At 40.6% G+C, this 25,689-nt stretch overlaps 1 protein-coding gene across 1 annotated transcript in view; it reads right to left on the bottom strand.

The window, feature by feature from the left end:
* The window catches only part of LOC109413955 (tyrosine 3-monooxygenase), a 140,795-nt gene that overhangs the window by 73,738 nt on the left and 41,368 nt on the right, over positions 1-25,689 (bottom strand). The gene's annotated exons all lie outside the window — the stretch shown is intronic.

The raw sequence follows: 25,689 nt of genomic DNA, 5'->3' as shown, positions 1-25,689 counted from the left end.
GGAATTCCCGAAGGAAATCCTTCACGAATTCTCGAAGGAATACCTCCAAGAATTTTCGAGAGAATTCCTCTAGGATTTTCCCGAAGAATTCCTCCTTGAGTTTCCGAAGGAGCTTGTCCAGGAATTTCCGTAGGAATTCCTCAAGGTATTTTCAAAGGAATTTCTCCTAGAATTTTCAAAGGATTTTCTCCTGAATTTCCGAAGGAATTGCTCTACGAATTTCCAAAGAAATCCCTCCCGGAATTTCCAAAGAAATTTCTTATGGATTTGCTTTGAAATACCTCCAAAAATTCCCGAATGAATTCCTCCAAAAATTGTTGACGGTTGTCCTCAAAAAATTTCCTTAGGATTTTCTCACATAATCCCTAAACGTGTTTCTGAAGGAATGTTTGAAGAAGTTTCTCAAGTTTTCATAGGAGTTTCGCAGTACATTTTTGAAGGAATTTCTTGAGAAATTTCCGAAGAAACTTCTCAAGGATCTTTCGCTGGAATTCCTTGAGGAATTTCGTAAAGATTTATAATAAAAAACGAAAAAAAAATCCACAACGAACTTATCAAACGATTTCTCACAAAATTTCCGAAGGTATTCCATAAGACATTTCAGACATATGTCAAAAAAATCCAAACGAACTCCTTTAACAATTTCCGAATTCTTATCAAGGCATTTTTAAAGGACTTCTTCAAAGAATTTCCGAATGAGTTCCTCTAGGAAATAAAAAATCACAAAAAGCATTCAGGAATTTTCGAAATATTTTTTCAAGGAAGTTTTGAAAGATTTTTAAAGAAATTCCTTATGGAATTTTAGAAGGGATGTCTCAAGAGACTTTCAGTGATTTTTTTCAATATTTTCGAAAGAATTGCTTCAGGGATTTGGGAAGGAATTCTCACAGAAATTTCCGGATGAATTCCTCCAAGAATTTTTGAAGGCATTCCTCAAGGAATTTTCGGAAGAATTCCTCACGAAAACTCCGAAGGAGTTCCTCAAGGAATATTCTAAATCTATTTCAAAGAAATTCCTCAAGGAATTCCCGAAGAATCTTCTAAAGGGAATCGTAGAAGAACTCTCGAAGGAATGTCTTATGGAATTTCTCAAGGAGCATTAGAAATGAAAGAATTCCTCATGAAATTTATGAAGAATTTGTCAAGGAATTTCAGGTGGAATTCCTCATGGATTTTCGAAATAAATTCCTGAAATTATTTTTAATTTATTCCTTTAAAAATTTCCGAATGCATTCCGAATGATATTCCTCCAGGAATTTCCGAAGGAATTCCTTTAGAAATTTTCAAAGAATTTTTTCCCGTAATTCCGAAGGAATTCATTAAAGGATTTTTCGAAGAAATTTCTCCAAAAATTACTTAGGGTATTCCTCAAGGAAAGGAATCTTAGTTTGATTGGAATTTTTGAAAGAATTCCCGGAGAATTTCTTAACATATTTTCTGGAGCTTCTCAAACGGATTTCTGGTGGAATTAAGAATAATATTTGTAAAGAATTACTGGGGAAATTCTCAAAAGAATGCATGGTGAAATTCGTAATAAAACTTCTGGAGGAATTATTGAAGCAATTTCTGAAAGTATTCCCAACGGAATTACTGCAAGTTTTCCGAAGGTAATTTCTTCTGGAATATCTACATTAAAATAACCTGGAAAAATATTAAAGAAATTTCTGGAGAAACTGCTGGATAAATTCTAATTCATGATGGCATTTGTTAAGAAAATCCTGAAGCAATATCTTGAGGAATTCCTCAGGATTATAATCATGTATGATTCTTCCATTGAACCATTCCTGTTAATCACTCATATTTCATACTTCACTTTTATTTTTTTTAAATGATGAAGTATTTGAGCTCCTTGTTACTGCAAAGTGGTTTTCAGTTTAAGGGTGCTCGCTCCCCTCTGGCCGAAAAGCTGGCTACGCCTTTGCATTGGACGGTGACTAAAACCCTACAGAATAACACATATCAGTTACCAAACAGCCTACCGAAGCAGTAAGTGAACTTAGCGTTGGAATAAAACACATAATGACAAAAAAACAGAACTCTTGTAGGTAAATGACACACACATGGACACTACATAGATCGAAAAAAGAGTGTAAAATTCTGTGACATATGATGCACATGGTTGGAGCGTGTAATATCACAGAAGTTGATGTGACATATCATGTCAAAATCACATAATATCATGTAAACTTCCATCATATGTCATATATTTCAGCATGACTCTGTGTGTTTACATGACATGTAACACAAATTTACATTATGCAATTCAGTATCATAATTTACATTTTATGTAACTCATTTTGGTTTCATAATGGCAAATTTTTCCGAACTGGCTCATTATGCAACTGAAAGAGTTGCATAATGAAAAATAGTTGTATCATTTGAGTTGCATTATGAACATTATGCAACTCGAATGGGTTGCATTATGAAAAAATCATTGCATAAAATTTTGTATGGAACTTGTTGCAAAACTCGATTTTTTCAGCACTCTTCGTATTTATCCAACTTGGCAAGCCTCGTTGGATAAATGTACGACTCGAGCTGAAAAAATCGACTTTTTGCAGCTCGTTACATAAATAACTATTAGTGATCCCAAGAGGAAGGCCGAAACGTCGGAAAATAGATAATTTCTGTTTACTTTGAGACACTGCGTAGTTTAGAAGAAGAACGAAACTATCTACCCAATTACTTGTCAACTAATCTAATCTATTATTGGAGTCGAGCACAGTAGACAATAGCAGCATCATTCAATCCCTCAAGTGACCAACTATACCTTGCTATACTATATGGTGGCAGAAAAACTGTAGGTAAAGGGATGTTGTTCTGTGTGTGCTAGGCAGCTTTGATAAAATCACATTCAAAGCACAATCATGAGCCACTCCTGCGTGAGCAAATTCACATGCGATTCTGAATCATTTTCTCACGCGCGAGATTTTCATACAAGATCTCGCTCTCACGAGTCAAGCGCCGAAATCTCGCTCGCTTGTAAAACGAATCCAAATCAATTTGAAAGACATATGGTACACCGGGGCAAGTTGAAACGGGTGGGGCAAGATGAAATACGAAGTTTTGAAATAGATTTCAATACAATTTGAAAGTTTTTCCTTTGGTAAAAGATAGTTTGAATCAAAAACTATGTGTTATGGCGATCAAACTGTTTATCATCATTAGAAAACAACATGTTAACCCGCTGTTTCATCTTGCCCCACCCATTTCAACTTGCCCCGGTGTACCTTACAATGATTTGCTTCTGTTCTATCATATTATCCTAAAAACTTCGATGGATATAACAAGAACACCAAGAAATAAAGCAATCAGTGAAATCACGAATCAACTCATGCATGTTTTTTTTTTCGGCGGTGAGTTTGGCGAGTCAAAAATTGCGCGTGAGACAACACGACCATGAGATTTGAGAATTTAAGTTTTTACCAACACTGGTGCTAGGCACGATAAACCATGTAGACAGCTGGCATGTATTGAGGAATACAAGTAGTTCGGCTGTCGATAGATGTAAGCACCATATAATTAACAAAAAAATACGAACCGAGACCAACGACAACGACCCAGGCGAACAAAGAGCACTTGTGATAGGAAGCTCGGTACGTGGAACTGCAGATCCCTTCATTTCATCGGGATCACCCGACATACTGAAGGACCGCGGGTTCAGCGTTACATCGGGAGAGCATCACAGCAGACGAAATTTAAAACTGACCAGGTCCTGATTGACGGACATTATCGACGTCAGGACTTATTAATGCTTACATCGACTCTGACCACTACCTAGTGATAGTAAAAATGCGCCAAAAACTTTTCATGATTAACAACATACGATGCCGGCGGCCTTCTCGGTATTATGTGGAGTGACTGAAGTAACGCCACATCAACGCGCAAAATCTCGAGGCAGCTCTGCCGGACGAGGACGAGATCGAAAAACCCCTTTCGACAAATGCTGAAGTACGATAAAAGCAACCATCAAAACGCAGATGTGTTCAAAAACGTTAGGTATGTGGAACGGAGCTTCCAGAACGATTCGACGATGAGTTTTTGATATTATTTAGCTCTTCAGCCCGCGTGCTGTTGTAAAAAGTACAACATTACCAAAAAATCTCGCTCGTCATATTCAGCGCGAGCGTAGTGCAGTTTCGGTTGCTTGATGGCTAGGAACAGAAAAACACAGCGAGGGCGGACATGCTGCAGCACGGGACTCGGCAGAACGTGGAACGATGTAAAAGAATGCGGAAACAGCGGGAAAAGAAGCGCCGCCTGGAAGAAGCGGAATGCCAACAAATGGAACTATTGTGTCGTTCACAAGAAACACGGAAGTTCTACCAGAAGCTTAACGGAAGAAATGACTACGTCCGTACATACAGCAGGAAGCAACAACGAGGAAACTTTCACATTGAGGGAAGTTATGGATGCTATCCAGCAGATCAAGAACAATAAGTCAGCTGGTAAGGATGGTATCGGAGTGGAACTCATCAAAATGGGCCCGTAAAAGTTGGCCATCTGCCTGCACTGGCTAATAGCTAATAGGAGACCAAACAGCTACCGGAGGCGTGGAAGGAAGGGCTTATTTGACCCATCTACAAGAAAGGTGACAAGTTGAAGTGTGAGTACATCCGAACGACCACAATTCGCCTACAGAGTGCTATCACAGATCACCTTTTGTCGTCTTTTACCAAAAATGAATGAGTTTGTGGAAAGTTATCAGGCGGGCTATGTCGATGGCCGCTCGACAACGGACCAGATCTTCATCGAGCGGCAAATCCTTCAAAAACGCAGCGCATACCAGGTTCAAACGCACCGCCTGTTCATCGACTTCAAGGCGGCGTACGGCAGTATCAACCGTACAGAGATATGGCAAATCATGGACAAAACAGCTTTCCTGGGAAGCTGACCAGACTACTCAAAGCAACGATGGACGGTGTGCAAAACTGCGTAAGAGTTTCGAGTAAGCTTTCCAGCTCATCTCGTCAGGAACTGCAGCAAGGTGACGAACTCTCTTGCCTACTCTTTAACATCACTCTGGAAGTTGTAATGCGACGAGATGGCATACTAAATTAAAGTGTACTCTTTTTCCTATTTTACGTCATATTTATAGAAAGAAAATATTACCAGCAAATTTATGAACTAGACAGTGCCTCACATGATCGTTTCGGTGTTGCACTTACCACATCCAAAGGCATTCATATGGTCGGAAAAAAGTGTTGGCCATTAAACCATAAATTACCAGTCAAACGGCTCTCCCGTCGCTTTATCGTCGCATCAAAAGTATGATAATGAGCCTCATTCAGTAAATTCGATAAACCCGATAGTCATCGTGCCCCATCCATCGCTGTTGTCCCCTCCCAATCGACGCATCATCACACAGAGGTCTAGACTTTTCGATCTAAGCTGCAAGGCCAGTGGACGTGCGCTGGCTGAACAATTGATATTCTCGTCAAATCCACATCAACGAATTACCAGCCCAAGTCTAAGCGCCATTGAGAAACGTGACGGTCACTCCTGGTTATGTAATCCCCCGAATCTAGCGCATGACGGTTCCGGTAGTGCTATGAACATCCAAGAATTCCTGTTCTTGCCATCTCGCAACAGCATGACGATCATGTGACTGCCATTTCTCCGACCGAAGAATCCCCCCGCAAAGCCCAACCAAACAAAACCATTTTTCAATCTTCTTAATCGTTGCATCGTGATCGGTGACGTCAATGGTTTGCAGAAAAATCACCTCTGCCAGGCCGGGCAAGCCGGAATCCCCCAGCAGCGCGCAGCGCTACCAACAACCAACAACCAAAGTTTAGAAGGGACTACACCAATCTGCCGCCAAGTGGCAGCTGGTCGGGCCAGTCAGCAGAGATGTGCGTGGACAACGCAACGCAACGATGGGCGATGGGGGAAAAAGACCGGTTTGGCACACGGTATAAATGACTTCGGGGCGTTCGGTTGGTTGGGGGCGCATCGGTTGGCATTGGTGCCGGATGGTGCGGCCGGCCGGAGGTGGCTGCTGGTGGAAGTCATACTAATTAAAGTTGTGTTTTAGATGGTAGATTTGTTTTGGAGTTCCGAAGTTGTCGATCAAGTATAATAAAATGTCAATGGATGAGTCAGCGGGAATGGTGGAATGCAGAAGGGGTGTGCTGAACGTTTCTTTTCTAATATGCTTCTTCATCATATGGGAATGGTATTCTGTTATATCCTGGATGACTTTCGGTTTGTTTTTGTAGATTCTTTTGATTTTCTGCAAGAACGTTGAATTTAATTCCAACGGGAGTCGTCCAGCTAGAAGGCACACCTTGTCAGGTTTGGTTTAAAGATACTTTAAAATGCTGATCCAAGGCTTTCCACTATCAGTTATCCTCCTTCACTTTGAACGAGCCTCCAATCAAGTTCATAAACGAGGAGAATTTATCATTAAAGAAACATCTAGTTACCAGGCCAAGTAGGTACCAGGCTCATTCTTCCAAAACCTTGCTCCTTGATCGTCCAAGGTAAACTTAAAAGAATCTGGAAATCAACTTCAGATCAACAAAAATTTATGCATTCAGTATGTTGAACAATGTAGGTCCGGGAATGGAGGACAACTCTTCACATGGAAACCCAACCGAAATTCACTTTCAAAAGCAGCGCCACTAGATATATAGAACAGCACAATGATCCAATTTCCGAATCAAGTTCTAGGCAAGCAAAAAAACCTCACTTGTCACGCTCGAATTAAACCAGCCGGTCGGCGGCTTAATTGTCTCTGACTGCCGATGTTGCTGCTACGACAAGGACCCCTCAAATCCTTGAAAGAGTCGTCGCCAATGCCAAGTCCATATCCCGTCCTGGTTCGGTGTTCTCGAACTCGAACCCGACCACTTCTGTTACCTCATCATACCCTCCTCCGGATTTGTTTTGTCGTCTATTTATCGCGTCTCCACCACCACACCATCGTTTATTGCTGGCTGATGCTGCCGAGTGTTGCGAGGAGTCTATTTTGCTCGTAATTCCGAATCAGGTAAGCATTATGAAAAGAAGAGTAGGGGGCTGTCCAATTGCTTCTCAGCTTAGTGCTCTGTGAGCACTTCCACAGTTATTCACTGAGAGCGTTCTATGGATTCTGCAAGAGGATTTATGGAAGTTTATACAGCTATATTTCGTTAGCAAGGCGTCTCCGTATGCTTCGGAGTTCGTTTCTGAATTGCAAAAAAGGTAGAGCGGATCGAACTCATCGTTCAAACGCCGAATGCTACAGGAAAGCTGGGCTTACTAACAGAAATCCCTGAAAAAACTGCTGGAGAAATCCCTGAAGAGCTGGAGAAATCCCTATGTACTCCAGGAGGAGTCCTTGATGAAACCCTTGGAGAAATATCTGAAGAATCTCCTGTAGTAATCCCAGAAAATTGTACAGGAGGATTCCCTAAAAAAAAAAATCCCTAGAGGAATCACTGAAGGAACTTCAGAGAAACCACACAATAAACACTTGGAAGAATCACAGAAGGAACTCCCGAAGGAACCCCTGATGAAACTTCTAGAGAACTACAGAAGTTTCAAGTGGAATCCCTGGATGAACTTCATGAAGAAACTCGTAAGGAGCTCTTGGAAGAATTCCTGGAATGAGTTCCTTGAGGAATGCTTACTACTTATAAGTATACTTACTTTGAGTCCGGAGCACCCACGGTGCTGCAGAGGGCGGAATTGAAAGACCTGTGATCAGGTCTTATTTCTGTCGACTTGCTTGATTTCGTTGTTAAGGCTACGCCGTCATGAGCCTGGAAGAATCCCTGAATAAATACCTGGGGAACAACCCTGAAGGAGTTCCTAAAGGAATCACTACAGAAACTCCAGAGAAAATCCCTCTAGGAACACCAAGCGAAATGCCTCTCAGAATTCTAAGAGAAATTTCTGAAGACTTCCTGGAAAAACCTTTCTAGGAATTCCTGGAGAAATCCCTATAGGTATTTGAGAACAAATCCCTGCAGAAGTTCCCGGAGGAACTCTTGAAGCGAAAATACCTAAAAGTATTCCGCTCAAGGAATTTTCAGAGGAATGCAAGAAGAATTCCTATAAGAATCCCTGATACAATTCTTAGATAAATCTCTGAAGGAATTCCTGGAGGTATCCCTGAAATTCTAGGAAAAATCTCACAAAAATCAAAGAGAAAACCCTGAAGGAATTCCCAATGAGTTTGCTGGAGAAGTTCCTGGAGAAATCTCTGACTGAATTCCTAGAGGAATCCCTAAAAGAGTTTCTGGAGAGATCCATGAAGGAGTACCTGGAGAATTCCCTGAAGAAGTTCCTGTAGAAATCCCCGATGAAATGTCTGCAGAAATCCCTGAAGGGAATTAATAAATAAATTCCTGAAGGAGTTCATGGAGAAATCTTCAATGAAGTATATAGAAAATTATCTCCAACAATTTCTGGTGTTTCCTCAAAGATTCGCAGGAAAATCCCTGAAGGAATTTCTTGAGGAATTCAAGAAGGAATTTCTAGCACATAGAAGGGACGCGGATTGGAGTTGTCAGTCAACTGGTCTTCGGCAACATTCATCATTGAGATCTGAAGAATTTAATTTGGCTTTGACCCTATGACTTCATCCTTCTGGTTATGCTCTACAGCGCGGAGAAGCTTTTTCGAAAATTCTCCATAGTAATTCCCATATACACCTATTTTGCTTTTGGGCCACCATTAAATCACCACCGAAATGGCTGAAAATTTGACAGGACTCTAGTTTTGTATTGTAGGATTGTAATGAACATATGGGAGCTTTGAATTTTTAACATGTTTGAAGTCTGAACTGCCCTATTGTGCATTAATTTTCTTAGCCACGCCACTCCCACCGATTCAACGTATAAAACTCCTTTCCCTAAAAATTCAACGGTTGGTACGGTTATCCCCGTTTTCTTCAATTAACGAATTCAAAAACTTGCGTCAATCATTTTATTCATAAGTGGATATTGGACCTCTTCATAAAAAATGAAATTTCTCGAATTCAGCCAGTCACCCCCACATCTTAATTCTAATGCTGAAACAAACTTCTGGTCAAATTTTCAGCTAAATTGGTGAAGATTTCGAGGTGCCTCAAGTCAGAAATGTGTTTTTTGATCATTTTTTACCTTTAAAAAATGCCCATGAAGGCTAGAAGCCATATAAAATATCGCGGCTGCCAGTAAATGAAAGATTTTTCTATTCCTTACAACTTTTGTGAACATTATGTGCTGATCGGAGAATGTTTTGATCATATTTATTCGATTTTTAGTCATGCAAGTACCCTAAAAAGTTACATTTTTCAACAGTTTTTGTTCTACGAAATTCAAACACACAACTTTTATAAAAAGTACCAAATCATTAAATAATTACCCACATTCTTCTGAACAATATTGCCATACATCATTTTCTTATCCGACCTACGAAAAAAATCACAAAAATCGAAAAGTAGCAGCTTTCCTGAGTTTTTCGATATCTGGGGTTGACGCAACTGTTGGCAGACAGAATAATCAAACATAGTAGCTTTGCTTTTTTGATGATTGCGATGATTGATCATTGATTCAAGTGACAGGTAGGCACAAGCAAACATTGCTTTAACGAAAGCGACGTTTAATGTGTCACAGTAGAATGTGAGGATTGGCTCAGATGGTAAGGCTATGGACTGGCAAACCAAAGGTTCAGAGTTTGAGTATCGTCATTTTTACCGTTTTACCTCGAAATCTTCACTAATTTAGCTGAAAATTTGACCAGAAGTTTGTTTTAGCATTAGAATTCAGATTTGGGGTGACTGGTTGAATCCCAGAAATTTTATTTTTTATGAAGAGGTCTAGGATATGGATAACCTGATTGCCGTAAATTTTTGAATTGTCTTGAAACCCATTAGCAAATATACTATATTAACAATATAGGTCACTTCATGTTTTTACATACAACGAGATGGAGACACCGTTTGCGAAATATTTCAGCACCACCTGTTGTCAGAAAAAGTCAATAAATGTATTTTGATCAATTTTAGTTTACCGTGCAATGCGACATTTCTTGAAAAAGATCTTAGGGGTGTTGAAGTTTTTTGTTCCCAAATATACGATTATTATATAATCGATTTAAAATATACGCCAACAAAACAAAATTCCATTAGATGACATCTAGGAATACATCTATAGAAGAATTTGAATGCTCCCTCATTGTAACGACACCGAAATCGTTTAACATCATAATTTTAATTTTCCATCCTCAAAGTTAACTTATATTTTTCCCTGGTGGTTGTTATTTTCTTTTGACAATGGCTTTTAATATCATCATTCTTGATGCCCATGCTGACATTCATCGGATTAAAGCTCCTCTATTTGATCGTATAATGTGTTGTAGACGCATCTGGAAGAGAATTTACTTTACTGTACAGAAATGGCTCGTTTGTATTTCTATGGAGCAGTGAAAAAAGTGAACTTTACCAATGCTACGCCTTGATGGAGTCGTACTTTTGACAGTGTTTAAACACCGACGAACCGACGTGACAGTGGCGATCCAAAACTGCCCCCCCCCCCCCCTAATTTAACGGTCGACCAGCGAAGTGAGCGATCGCTTCTGTCAAATCAGCACAGACGCGAACCGTTTCCTATATGAACACACGGGGGTTTGGTGTCGAGCTATCAAATCATCGCGAGCCGTTATAGAGGTGGCGATAGTGTTCGGCTATTTTTCATCATGGCGTCGCGGACAACAAATTTGAATTTATTTGTTCTAGCTGTCACGTCGGTTCGTCGGTGGTTTAAATACCCTATTGTTGTTGTTCAAAATACTGTACTTTTCCTAGTCATACCAGGACTTTACCAAGAGATCATTCAACTATTGATCATATTTCTTGGTAGTTTGGAAAATCGATCGTTGCAGCTAGACCCTACGGGCTATGGAAGGTACGAAATGTGAGAAATTATATTTGCATGTCGCAATTTGGATCGGATATGTGGTTTTCAGACTCGTGGAGCTCGATAACGCGTTAAATGCCCAACAAACATTTTTGTTGTACAAGAGTGGAACAAACTTCTCCTAAGCAAACTTTAGCTTAAACCCGGGAGTGGTCGCGTCGTGTACTGAGTACACGCACCATGAAAAATGCACGCATGTGGTACACAGCGTGAGCGCGGCGTCGCTGTAGGTAATCAAAGGCGCGACTGCTCGAGGGTTAAGAAACTGTCATTCAGCTAGTTCTATTGCTTGGGTGGTTATTATATCTTTCACGACGATGCCTGCACTCAAAGTATTTAAGTTTGATAAAAATAAGAATAAAAAATCGGCCAGAGAAGTATACGAGAAAACCCTGACAACTTTGAACTATTTTTCAGATTTTTTTTTTCATAGAACTACATATAAAAACGTGTCTACAGTTTTGGCCAGGACAATTACTTTTAATTCAATAATCCATTTTAGGTTAGTGTTAAAAAAGTGAACATGTTTTCGTTGACAAAGCATTTTCTCGTCGTTTCTGGACGTATCTTTGTAAAGAAACGTATATAATTTGGAAGTCACCCGTAGACTTCATGGGAATGTGGGTTTTATAAAACTTTATACACGATAATAAGAACGGCAAAATTCAAGAAAGTGATTCTGGGATTAGTTCATTCGTGTTTTCTTTTTATTTTACAATGTGCTTCAGTTCATGTCAAGTCGTACTTCAAGTATTCGGCTTTAATAAGTTAAAGTTGGGGTGTGAGATCAATTAGGTTGAGGGTCCTACGTTGGGCACTTTAAGCTATAAAGGCAGCATCCGTTTATTCAGTGGCGATTCTTAACCTTAAATATACCTGTTCAACAAGCCTAAATTCTGGATTTGTCTTATCAAATTAGCTTGTAATTGGTAGAAAATGACGAGAATTGTCGTTTCCGTCCATTTTCAATTTGATTCTGATCCTAATTTCTCCGCAAATTCAAGAACAAAAAAACACAGTGTGCAAGACAAAGTTTGCCGGGGACAGCTAGTTTATTATAAATTCGTTAGAGAGTGCTCCAAAAATACATGTGAAAATGCGAACAGAATAGTAAGAGAAGGTTCACATTCTGATAAAGTTGGTTTAGCACGCCAGAAAATGTTGAGCTAATAAATATTTTACTTTTCTAATTTGAGTAGTTGAAAAAAAAAATCGATTATTGTTTAATCGATTATTTAGGAATAAATGGGCATCCCCACCATGCAATGACAGCTTCACAGAATAAACGTCATTTGGATGGCGCATGCATTGAGTGTGTAGTAGTACCTCTTCTGCCGCTTGGTGGCGACACATTCACTAAAAAGGAGTCGCCAAAAAATCGTAAGAGTGACCTATATTGTTAATATAGTATATTTGCCATTAGTCTGCACAGTGGGCATGGCCGTTTTAATATTTGTGTCATCTCGCTGATATGCGGCAAATATTAATGCTGACAAGAAAATATCGGAAGAAGCACTAGACTAGAATAGAATTCAAGAAGGAATTTCTAGATGAATTTCCAAAACAAAATCCCTATAGAAGTCACTGCAGGAGTCTGTGAAGGAGTTGATGAAAAAAAAAACTCTTAAGGAACTTTATGAAAAATCTCACAAAGAATTCTAGGATAAATTTCTGCAGGTATCCCTGAAGAACTCCAGGAGAAATCCCTGGAGAAGTCACTGGAAAAATACCTGAACGAGTTCCTGGAGAATTCCCTGAAAAAATCTTGAAGGAGTTCCTGAAGAAATCTTCCCAGCAATTCTAAGAGAAATTTCTCAAAAATTCCAGGATAAATCCTGAAGCAATTTCCGGAGGAATTCAAATAAAAATTACTAAGAATCTTTGGGGAAATCAGTTCACTAAGGGAGTTTCTGAAGGAATTTATGAAGAAATTTCTCAATGAATTTCTACAAAAATCCCACAAAGATTTCTAGGATAAATTCCTGCAGGAATCTCAGGAGTCCTGGCGAAATTTCTTGAAAGTTCCTCTAGAAGAATTCCGGAAGCAGTGTTCTTCCCGAAGATACCAAGGAATTCAAGGAAATATTGTTGAAGAAGCTCTTGTATGAATCTCAGAAAGAGTTCCTGGCGCAATCCTTGAAAGAATTTCTGGAGAAATCCCTCAAGGAATTCTAGAAGAAATCTCTCAAGGATTTCTTGGAGAAATCCCTCTTGGAACTCCAAGAGAATTCCCGTCAAAGATTTCCGAAGAAATCCCGTCAAGAATTTCCGAGGAAATCCAGTCAAGGATTTCCGAAGAAATCCCGTCAAGGATTTCCGAAGAAATCTCTGAGGGATTTCTAGAAAAAAATCCTGAATGAATCCCTGAAGGAGCTCCTGGAAGAATCTCCGAAGAAATTTGTTTAGGGATCCCTGAAAAAATCCCTGAAGAAATTCCTGGAGGAATCCGAAAAGAAAGGAAGGAAGGAATCTTTGAAGGAACTACCAGAGAAATCCTTGAATGAATTTCAGTAAAATTACCAAAAAGAACTTCTAGAGTAATCTCTGAACAAGTCTCTGAAGGAATTTTCGGATAATTGGCAGATTTTCTTCTGGAGAAGCACCACTCTGCGGACGAACGTTGCAGCCAGTCAATTTGTTGACGTTTTTAGCATTCAATTGCCCTCTACTTTTTGTTTCGCTTGAGGCTCGCAGTTTAACGGTTGTCAGTGACGGTGTATCGGTGCTAATTTCAAATAGCTTCTCGATTGTGCAATTCTCCGTTCTTTAGTTTGTGAAGGGATACTCCCAATCATGCCCGACGAAGAACTTTATCTTTCATGTGTCCGAATGTTATCTTGCGGCTTTGACGCAATAATTTTAGATTGTTGGTCTCAAGGTTGATCTCGGACTACCGAAATGGACATACGCAAGCAGGATGGAACAATGGTTCAAAGACTAGACGATCACTTTTCATGTTTTACTTGTTGAACGTCGTCTTGTATTCAGATCAAAAATAAAAGGAAGGTGATAGCAACGTTTGGAATGGGTTGCCAAATATATGAACCCACTGTTCACCGGGAAGGTGGGTTGTTATCAGAATACCATAAAAGTAAACGGGTATGAAGATAGTATGGTTATGCGCGTAGCCGGCGGCTGGTGAATTTCACCGTTCTTCGGTGAACTTTCTGAGTACCGTTGTTTGGGGTGACATTGGGCCTTGAGGGTAGCATTGGTCCATCGTTCCCACGGATTCAATATAAGTCAGAGAATACGACGGTGATTGCAAACTATTTTAGAATTAGGGTATTGGTTCCCTTCTTAAGCATGTGGCTCCCACTTTCATCCTACGAAAAACAAAGGATTTAAGCGCTGTTCGTTTTGTTTCTTATTTTTGCATTTTTTGTTAGAAGTGAACACTCATGAAAACAAAAAGAACGGAATCAATCGGTGCCGTCATCGCTTGTTTTCGAATAGGATGAATATGGGAGCGTAAGATTAATGATGGCACACATACCCTATGTATTCTAGCAGTCTAGCACACAATATGCATTCCAGTCGTATTCTAAACATGTGGAATAGTGGCCCAATGTCACCCGACTTTGGCCCAATGACACCCCGCACGACGGTATCTTATTCTTATTCTGTTCTTACTGTTCACGATTGAAATTTTCCAGGAAACTTTTTGCACCAGTTCTATGCACATTTCTCCAAATGTGCAAATAATGTAGGAAATTGTACGGCAATTTACTAGCAAGCATCCCTCTGATGCGATTTGGTAGCAACTACCGACGGGGTTTGCTTCTTTTCTGTGATGTTTTAAGACTTCATGAAAACTCATCAACAGCTGATTTGGTTTGCCATAAGCAATTTCGGTCCAGCTTCGGGTCTCTTCGGGTAAACTTTTTTCTCTGCTAACGAATCATTTCTCACGCATACACTGAGGATACTGTTCGTATGTTTTTCATAGTTCACATCTTATGAATCAGTATTTTTTATTTTTTTTTTCACCATTCCATAGTTCTCGTATGCTTTTCATACTTTGAAATGCGAAATCCATAAGATTTGTCGTATGAAAAATCTCATAAGAAGCATCGTATGAAAATCATAATATGTGTTATGAAACACCATTGCTAAGAATAAACAAAACTTTTATTGGCTTCTATCCACTTCAACTTCCGAAGCGTCGATGGGCGTATGAGTAAAGCACGCACTCGCCAACCTTGACGTCCCTGGTTCGATTCCAGGTTGCGTTTTTTTTAATTTGTGCAAAATATTTCATAAAAATATGTATGATAGTCATACGACATAGTTTCAGTTTTTATACGTTATCGGTATGATTTTCATACGTGAGTGTTTATACAGTAACAGTATGACACACGCCCCCCCCCCCTGGGTTGTCATTTCCAAACCGATTTAGCAATGATTGGTGGGGTTCTACGTTATGTTAGGGGGTGCCCAATTTGGGTTTACTCACGCATTGAGCATCGTCTTATTGCGAAACAAGATGGTGATGATACATACCTGAAAGTAAATAAGGAAAAATATGGTGTTTAGAATGTGATTCAATGAGGTGATTAGAAACCTGTAATTTGCTGTCTCCAAATACTTCATATGAATATGTGTAGTGTGTAATATATCCCTTTCGGATGCAGCGCAAAAAAGGTTAATTTCCATACAAATTGTTCAATTTCAGCTCTCCAGCACTCTTAGATTTCCCACCAAAAAAAAATTGTTATCCCTAATTTCAATAACGCACATATATTGCCATGCATTACTCTATATAAACCGTTAAAGCTGAATTAAAGTGAGAAGGGGCGCCACAATTGTTGAATTACGGTTATACCAGTATAATCGTAAGTCAGCAAAAGTAGCGCCACTTGCCACTTTAATTCTGCTTTGATGGGGGCAATGCAAATATGCAATACGTACAGCTTCAACAGCATGGTTACTTTGACTACGTAGATTTTTCAAAAATAAAAAAATATGCGACAGATAAAACTTTCTCAAGTATTAGTCCACTTTGTGTTCAACTTGGTGTGGTGAATCCCATAACCAACGTACACTAAAGTTTGTTTGCACACATAGAAGTATAAGTAATAATAGTTCGATTAATAAAACAATTTACATGGCATAAAACAAAGATAGAACAGATGAAAAAATATGCAAACGTGTTATATCTCAACAGCACAATTGTGCTGGTTCGTCACGAAAGGGATATGGAGTACAAAACATTTCAGTTATCGGCAGGCATATGGATGAATCGATAGATGAATGGAGGAACACAAAATCATTGCAAATCTGATGAATGCGCCAGAGCCGTATTAACAAAGACAAACATGATCATGCCTAAACCGTTAGTCCTAGATTATTAGCGTTTTTGAGAAATAAGATAGAGAAATTCATGTTTTATGATCATATTTTTTTCTTACTGCGAAATTCATCCATTATATACAAGCTAACAAAATATTCTACAAAGCTTTAAAGCAACTCATTCGGAACAAATTTTTCAGAGAATTCAGTATTGTATTTTTTATAGTTGTTCGTTTTTTATCATCAAAACTTAGATCCAATAACATAAAATTTCTTGAATATTTCATTGTTCACTAATTTATGTTAGTGTTTATGATTAGTTTACTTACCCGATAGCTATAGCATAAAGACAACAATCATTAACAGCATCGATGCCATCTAACAACATGTTTACTATAAGTTGGTATCGTCGCTCTCGGATAGCAGATTGTCCGACAGAACTAGTACACATGTAAACTGGCCACTAATCTAGCGTTGGTATAAAAAAAGAGTTCGATTAAAGCGCGATTGTGATCCAGGTAACTTCAAATGCCGATGTGCATACCTTTATCAATGCTTCGTAAACAACTATTATTATTAAGGGCTTATCCTTTGATTTTTCAATGGAATACTAAAATACTAAGCAGTTTTCTGCGCATCATCTTAACACAAAAAAGTTTCGACATCTACATATTCTCTTCTCCGCGAACCGTAGGGGAATCAACATATTTTGGACACAGCAAAGCGCCAATATTTTTTGAACACTTATGGCAAAAACAAATGGAAGTGTCCAAAATATATTAGCGTAACGCTGTGTCCAAAATACGTTGATTCCCCTATCTATGCCGCTAAAAACACATTAACGACGAACGCATTGAATGCAGGTTTCCGTCGCTCCGACGTAGAAATTATGACACTCGCTTCTAGATGAACGTCACCCTAGCCGTAACTAACTTTTGCCCGAATTAGAGCCAGTATTAGCGCACGGCGCCACAAACACAAATGTAGCACACACACTGTATGAATATGAATGTGAAACGTAGAACAAAAATCAAGCAGTCAGAGTTTTGCGTTTTATCGTGTGTTTCAAGAAGAAGAGATGATCTTTGTTATTGGATGTTGTTCATACTGCCTTGAATGAGGATTAGTTTGAGTTTACTTGGAGTGGTTCGATTCTGTTTTGATCACTGAATCAAATTTCAACCACCGCACAACATTAATGACAATTTCGCAACCTAAATATGTTGCGACAATCCACCCAATGTGACATAGATTTGTCCTAACTTGAACAGCAAAGGATAAAGATCGTACAGTAGGAGTTTAGAGCATTGCAGTGCAATTTTCGAGGGGGTAACTTTAAGTTCGTAAACACTTCAACACTGTTGAAGATATGCCATTAAACAGTTTCGATTTTGGGATTGCAATAATCAATTTTTCACGTGTTGAAAAGCTTCAGTTTTGTCACCAACAAACATTTTCGGGATCATATCGTTGTCTGTTAGCAGTTGGGATTAAGAGTGATTACCGCGCCTTCTTGGTTGCTTGTTTTGTGTCTATTTTGTCCGACAATTCTATTCCCTAGTTTTGATGGTCGGTGTTAGTCATTTAACCCTCATCTTCACAGTTAGTGTCATTTGGCATTAACAATCCTGAAATTGCGCAGCTCTGCTTGCTTAGGATACTGACTGAGTAATCGCTGTGGATGATAAGCGATTGAAGGCAGGACTCTACGAATTGAAACCCAAAACCACTTTTTTGATGCAATTTCCCTTATCCTAGGCTGGTTCATCTCGGAAGTAGGAAATGATTTTATTCTCCAACTCCGGAATCGGCAGTAGTAAAAGTGTTGTTTCCCGTTAATTGTAGTTTAAATACGTGAAAGCACGATTTTACCAATAAACCAGTTGGGACTGACACCATGCGCTAAACAAAAATATCCCACAGTTCGTTGTGCATCGCATGCGTTACAATACGGTATGATGAGTAACCGCACCCTCCGACGATGGAGCGGGGTATTCCTCGGGAATCCCGACGCAGCGGAAAGTTTGTTTGATTTTTGCCATCCACTTTGTTTTGATGTTCCACGCAGAAATGGTTTCGAAGTTGTGATACCTGTGCATTCCACAGGTAGTCCAATCGCATGCAACAACGCAACTAGCAGGGAACCCGTCCAGGTGGTTAGTTTTTACTCTCCCTAGAAATATGCGTTCTATCTGGTGCTGTAGCACCTTCCCAAACCTAGCCGCACTTAGCGTTCCGTTCCCTCATCGCCGCGATTTGATTTCTCACTTAAAACCTAATCGAGACTCTGATTATTCATCGCATCGCTAAATAGCTTGCAAACGAGAACACTGCTGATCTAATTGCAATTGAAATTCGACCGGCTTGCACCTGTTCCCATCAGGTAGGTAACCACTGCAAATCAATTCCACACCGCATCGCACAGACGGAGACGGAGAGTCACATCCAGCGAATTTGCATTCCCCCGCGCGCGCTCGCACTCGCACGCTAGTCGTTCGCTAATAGATAGGTTATGCGTCGAATTGGAATGACGCCCGCGCAACTTCTCGGGTAGGTACCGAGAACTGACCGCCTTCTTCGCTCGAGGTGAGGTGACGACCGACAGGTGTCATACGACGACGAGTTCGGCCGGGGCCCGGAAATAGTAACTTGTTTACACTCTGACTGGCTTCCCTTGTTTTGAGCGTTGACGCACTGCGCGCGGGCAGGCAAGTACGAAAGCAAAAATTGTACTCTGAAAATTTGCACTTCTTATCAAGGTCACCCACTGGTGATGGTGTTAACACTGGTCCTGATCGCTGACGTGCGTGTTTGTCGCGTACGCCCGTTTGAAATTGGAGCGTGCTGGTCGAGGTGACCCGATAGGTCAGTCACCTGGTTCTGTTTTGTGGTTTTTATTGGTCTTTTTTGTTATGGTTGATAAAGGAATACAAACCGATGGCAAAAGGAGATGTTAAAGTATCATGCGTTCATGACGTTCTGGCGGAAGCTCTCCTTATAGGATTCATGCGCCAATGCAAACAGCAGCGTCTATTTGGCATCGCATTTAGCAGTAAACAAGACCAGAGCATCATGGCACCATGCAGACTGTTAAAAAGTGGGTTCTCCAAAATGATAGACAAGTGGTTTCTTCGGGTTGCAAAATGGTGAGCCAACGACCTGGAAGGAGCGTTCACGATAGCTCTAGTCCTCTCAAATTCCTATTTCATGCTTCATCGGTTCTATTTATGACAATAATCGTCAGCTAAAAGATCCATGCCTAGCGGGTAATGCAGCCTGGGCACTGATGTCTTTCTGGCTTCAGCTAGATTGAGGAGATATGTTCCAAGCGTGTTTTCGCCAACGAGGTGCGTCTTAAACAGCACCTGTCCTAGCATCCAGTGGCTGAGTCTGAAATGCTGTATCGTGTCAGTGATACCTTAAGTGGCAGCCTTTTCAGTGCGATGTAGACAACGCAGCCTCGGTAACATGCTGAATTTCTCTATTGGGTCTGTAATTGGCGAGATTCGGCTACGCATTGCTCGGACCCATCGACAGCAGGAGAAAGTCGGGTTGTCGGGTGCCGGTTCAACACACGGCGTCTGGAAGACGCTGCGGTAAAAAGGTCCTTCGTCGAGGAGCTAGAGAACCGTGCTGCAGATATTCCGGAAGGTGGAAGCGTAGAAGGCCAATACAGTGCCATCAAGAACGCCTTCATCGTCAGCGGCGAGATTAATTACCCCGGAGAAAGCAGTGGAGCACTAATCATACATGGAGGAAGAAAGAGAAGCGATGGAACGCCAAAGACGCGATAGAGCGAGTGAAAAGTCGAGGAGCTAAAGCTGTAGCCCGTCAGCGCTCTTCGGCTCTCGAGAAAGAAGTGAAACGCTCATGAAGACGGGACAAAAGCGCGTGGGCGGACTCGTTAGCCGATGAAGGCGAGAAAGCCTTAGTGGGACTAAGATGAATGCTACGATACCGACAGAAATTTGGTATCGAAAGTGGGGGTGGGTCGGCCACACTCTACGCAGGGACGAGAACGAAATCTGCAAGCAAGCGTTAGAACCTGGCCACAGGTCGATGGCGGGCAATCGCCCAGGATGGATATCTTTCAATTCGGCCCTCTGCTCCACCGAACATGCTCAGGGGGGGGGGGGGGGGGGGTGGCTTTCTAATGGTTTTCAGTGGGGTTTCAATGGGGTTTAGGATGTTTCAAAGGAATTCCAGACAAAAAAAAATGGGGGTGGTGGGGGTGGGGGATCGGTTTCAAGAAGGTTCGAGAAGGGTTTTAGGAACAACTCATGTGCCATGTGCAGCATAGTTGTCCCACGTTCTATGGGAATTCCTATTGACATGGGACAACTATGCTGCACTCGGCAGTCATTGGTGTTCCGTTTGATGGGTTTTCAAGAGTGTTTCAATGGGATTCATGGGCGAGTTTAAAGCAGTGTTAACGAACGTTTGCGGGCGTTTCAGTGCTTTTGAGGGATTTTCAAAGGTGTTGCTAGTAGCTTCACAGACCTTTCAGGAGTTTCAGGAGATTAATACGATATGTTTTAGAGGCATTTCGGGGTCATATAAGGCTTCCATAAAGATTTTTGCCAGAAGTACCTCTGGCATTTATGTACTATCAAGTCTGAAGTTCTATGATTACATAGTAGTATCCGAGAACTCCCTGGAGTTGAGGCAATCTGATCTACAAGTGCAATCAGTGATGTAATGGAGCATTATGAATGAAATGTAGGCTTACACAGCACCATGTAACTATGTGTTGTCAAGTGGTGAGTTAATTGTCAGTTGCAGGATCTCCAAGAACTTTCTTGAGTATAGGTTATCGGATTTACCAACGTAGTTGGTTGTCTCTAAGAGCTTTATGACGAAGGATTTTACTCACACAGCCCCACCCCAGGTATCTATGTTTTATTAAGTGATAGGTTCTATGATTGTATAGAGGTATTTGAGAACTCCGTGAAACGCCTTGAAATGCTTTGAAACGCCTTTCGAACCTTTTTGAAAACTCCGAGAAATTCACCTGAATACCTCTGAAGCCCATTAAAACCCTTCTAGAACCTTCTGAAACGCTCTGAAATGCATTGAAACGCATCTGCGAACCCCTCAAGCTCCCTTTAACCTCTCTGAAATGTCCTGAAATATCTTGTATTCCCTGAAGCCCCTCCGAAATCACCATGAAACTCACCTGAGAGCCTATGAAGCCCCCTGAAATGCCACTGAAATCTCCTGAAATACCTTGAAACGTCTCTTAAAACCCCGTGAAGTTCACCTAAGAGCCTAAGAATCCCCCTAAAAGTCCTCTGAAGCCTTCTGAAACGCCGCTGACCCCTTCTCTTGAAACTCACTTGAATCCCTCTAACCCCCTTGATATCTGAAAGCCTTATCCACCCCCCTCCTGCTAGCCACTTGCCCTTCTGAATCTCATTTGCAACCTTGAATTCCGTTTAGGTAATGATCTGATTCCTTTTTGGGTAATGATCCCAACAAGGTAAAAATCCTGTTTAGGCAGTCTCGACTCATGACCTAAATGGTGGTTTGGGTAAATTAGAATTGCAGAAGAAAATCAGCAATATAATAATGCAAGCCCTGCCTGACCAATGGTAATTAGATAGAAATATACAAAGTAGTATGGAATGGCCGGGCCAGGGATTGAACCCAGCTAGGGCCTTCTGCATACGAATCAGAAGCGGTAGCCATTAGACCACCGAACCCGTTAACATCGGGAGCGCCCGATCTACTGAAGGGCCACGCGTTCGGCAGGCTGCAGGAGGTGTGTTGGACAGGAGCCATGGTGCGAACGTTTAGAAGTAATCGTACTATCTACCAGGGCTGAGGAAATGCACGTGAGCTGGGAACAGATTTCATAGTGATGGGAGATATGCAGGGGCGCGTGATCGGTTTGTGGCCGATCGACGAATAATGTGCAATGTCGAGGATCAATGTGAGTCGTGAAATTCGAAGGCGCATCACCAGTGGATGTAGTGCCTTACTACAAGCTCCAGAAGATACTGTGGTATAAAAAGGTTCAACCCGCACCAAATGCACTATGCAAGAACTCGGAGTTTTTTTTAGCAACGCGTGCTACCGATAGTCTTTGGGTGAACCACAAGCTCGCTGCACTCCACGGCGACCCCAGCATTCAGAGAAACACTTGGTGATAAAGAAGAATAATGCATCTAGTGGTGACGCTAGAATTACGAGTTACACCAAATATTTAGGGAGTTGGATGTTGAAGGGTTGATAAAAAGAGCACTCAACTTACAAGAGAACTAGAAGCAATTGGAGATGTTCTGCTGTGTGTAGCATAGTTGTCCCATGTTAATACGGATTCCTAATGAACATGGGACAATTATGCTGCAAAAGGTAGCACAACAAATAATAAATGAACAGCATAAGTAGAGATAATTTGTGAACAAAATGTACCCACACACACACACACACCAACTGAATTCAAAATCGTTGCGTATCAAACTCGAAAATTATGAAAATCCCCGGATTTATGACACCTTACCATATAGGGTACCAAAGTATCCGTTCTGTCCCTTGGAAATCCAACATGCAACTTAAAACCACCGAAAAAACGTGACTCAACGCACTGGACAAACCCATCGACCGACGTCAGTGAATGGAGCAATCCCCCCTCGACCAAGGTCACATTCACCGTCATACCAAGTAGGAAGGAACATACAATCTGCATGCACCGTCCCGCCATCGTGCAGACATCTGACAGACCACTTTTGACACTGACCTTCCGCGGTATCTCGACTTTACTCGATCGAGACCGCGACTGTGTAGCTAGTTAATTGAACGGACCTAGACCAGTTCTTATGACGACGACGAGAGCAATTCGATGTGTCACGAATCTCTGCGCCGGCTTAAATTGTCTTTTCCGCACGAGCTTGCCACTCTTGACCCGTCGTCGTGTATTAGGAACCATTAACATACACCTATTTGCACCTTCTTGGGTGCAGTACCCTGTGACCGACCGACCGGCGTCTTTGATTGTGGATGATTGTGGTCAGAAAATCTCCGTGATCATTCTTATGATTTTGGCTTCTTCCTGATTGCATGCTGTTTTGAGAGAACCAGCCCTCTTAAGCTTGCCCCAAAGCTTCATCTTAATTTGCCAGTACGGATTGTGCACAACAAAATATGAACATACGAACTATTGATTTGAGGACAAATGTCTTTTAATTGAAGTTTTAAGGTTGTATAAATGTTAATGTGTTAACATGTTTATAACAATTAGGTTGGCACTTTGAGTAGGAAAATTTTCAAACTCTTGTACATTTTGGGTCAAATTGATGGAAGAAGGTGCTTAGGACTACCTTAAAACCAAATTAAAATAACTTTAGTTTTATTATGGTTCTCAGAACCTCACTTTGTTTGCAAGGAGTCAATACAGTTCTAAAACCTAATTTTTATTTATTCACATGACCATATTTTACTGCGAACAAGCTCAAATCTAGAATAATGATGATTTCGATAATCGAACCACTTAGGTTCAATTTGTTGCTAATGAGAATCACATAGTGCGCTATTTGGGATCAATTACACTGTGATCAATGCATCAGCAGCTAGCCAGCCAGTCCTCGCGATCCATTCGTTTACCGATGGATGATGAACATCATCCATTCCTAATGTATCTCACTTCATCACCATCATCATCATCATCATCGTTCGTCAGCTCTTTATTGCAACGATGGATGGTGCGAAAAAGCAACGGAACCAATTTTCTAAACCAGTGGATCACAAACTTTTGGAAGTGACGATCACGTTCTCTAATGATTGGGGACCTAGTAAAAAATGTGAACTCATTTCCACAATACCGCCCATGAAGATACTATCATTGAAGACGAATCTCATAAACGACTGTTTACAAATTTTGTAAGAAGAATTGGATGATTGCTGTCAATTTGCCTTCAACATTGGCAATCCAATCCATTAAGGAGATTATAAATAACTTTTTCGCACGGCGGAACACTTAAATTGTATCATGGGAAACATATTTGAGACTATCATTTGGCGCATCAACTCACATATTTTTGAAGATCTGATTTTTGGTTTGTATTTTGTAGATATTAGAAAAGCATTTCAAATTAAATTTCAAACATAAACAAAGCCTTGAAAATTACGGTTTTGTTGCAACAAGAATGGATTTTGCTAACGCAATATACGAACTATTAGAAAAGCTCTGTTGCATCTTCTTATGGCCCCCTCTAGAAGAACCGTGGGTCATCACTTGGGAAACCCTGTTCCAAATAGTCAACCAGCAGAAGCGGCCAACACCAACCGAAACCGGTGTGAGCACGGTAATTAAATCGCGCAGCAGTGTCGAATCCGTTGCTTGGGTACCTACAATACCTAACTCTGACATGTATACCCCCTTCTTTACGCCCCTGTCCAAATAGATACCCAGGTCAATCGATGTGCAAGCAAGTACATACATTGTGTTCGTTTACGGTTGATGTGAAGGTCCCAGCACAGGCTGCTGCCACCGAAGGACTGCCATCAATTCGAAACATGGTGTGTCGTCTCTATTTCATACCTGTTCGAGACATTTTTTTGATTTTCAGCATGATTTGGCAACTTTTTTGATACACCTTTTTTTTGGTGTGTAGCGGTAAATGAAGAATTGTTCTTAATCGTAGAAGTAACCTTTCGAAGCCAGAGAGGTCAGTTATGACCACGAAAGTTGTATAAAATCAAACACCAAAAGACGTTAACATGGTGTCGGCTAAGTTGTTGTAAATTTGCTCCACTATGAAACAGAAGTATTATTAGGGTCGAAATCAGAGCTGTCAGGGTAAAAGCAGAGCTGGTTAGCTCAGCGCTTCTTATACTGATAAGCCCCCATAGGACTGACTCAAAATTACTGAAATTTTCACGATTGCTTGTAATTATTGCGGAAGGGACATTCTGGCAGGTATTTCTTCTATGAGTTCAGCAAAAATTCTTCTAAAGATTTCTCCAAAAACTCTTTTGAAATTTAGAATATGTTCCTTCCTTTGAACTGATTCATGATTACTTTCAGGGATACCGCCAGAAATTCCTTTCGAGATTCTTTCAAGATTTATACAAAAATTTTATGAAGATTCTCGCAGAAGTTCCTAGAACGAAACAAGCAAGGTTCGTTCAGATTTTTTTTCCTGGGATTCCTTTAATGATTATTTAGGAAATTTCTTCAAGACTTGCTGCGGAAGTTCAGGCATGTGTTTCTGCAAACATTGCTGTAACAATTTCTCATCAAAATTCTTCTGGAAATTCCTCAATAATTTTAGAAATTTCTCCAAAGTTTCTCAAGGAGTTCCTCCAAATATTCGAAGATTATTCCAGATATTTATTTAAAAATTTCTGTAGGGGTTCTTTTTAGAAATGCAGATTGTTTTTGCTGGAAATTTTTCATAAATTATTGTCAAAATTTCCCCAGAGCTTCATTAGGTGTTATTCCCTATATTCAGAGATCCTCTCAGGCATTTATTTAGAATTTTCACTACAAAATTCTCAAGAGATTCTG

Source organism: Aedes albopictus, chromosome 2, assembly GCF_035046485.1.
Source record: "Aedes albopictus strain Foshan chromosome 2, AalbF5, whole genome shotgun sequence".
NCBI classification, from domain to species: Eukaryota; Metazoa; Arthropoda; class Insecta; order Diptera; family Culicidae; genus Aedes; species Aedes albopictus.
This window is presented reverse-complemented; position numbering and strand designations above follow the sequence as displayed.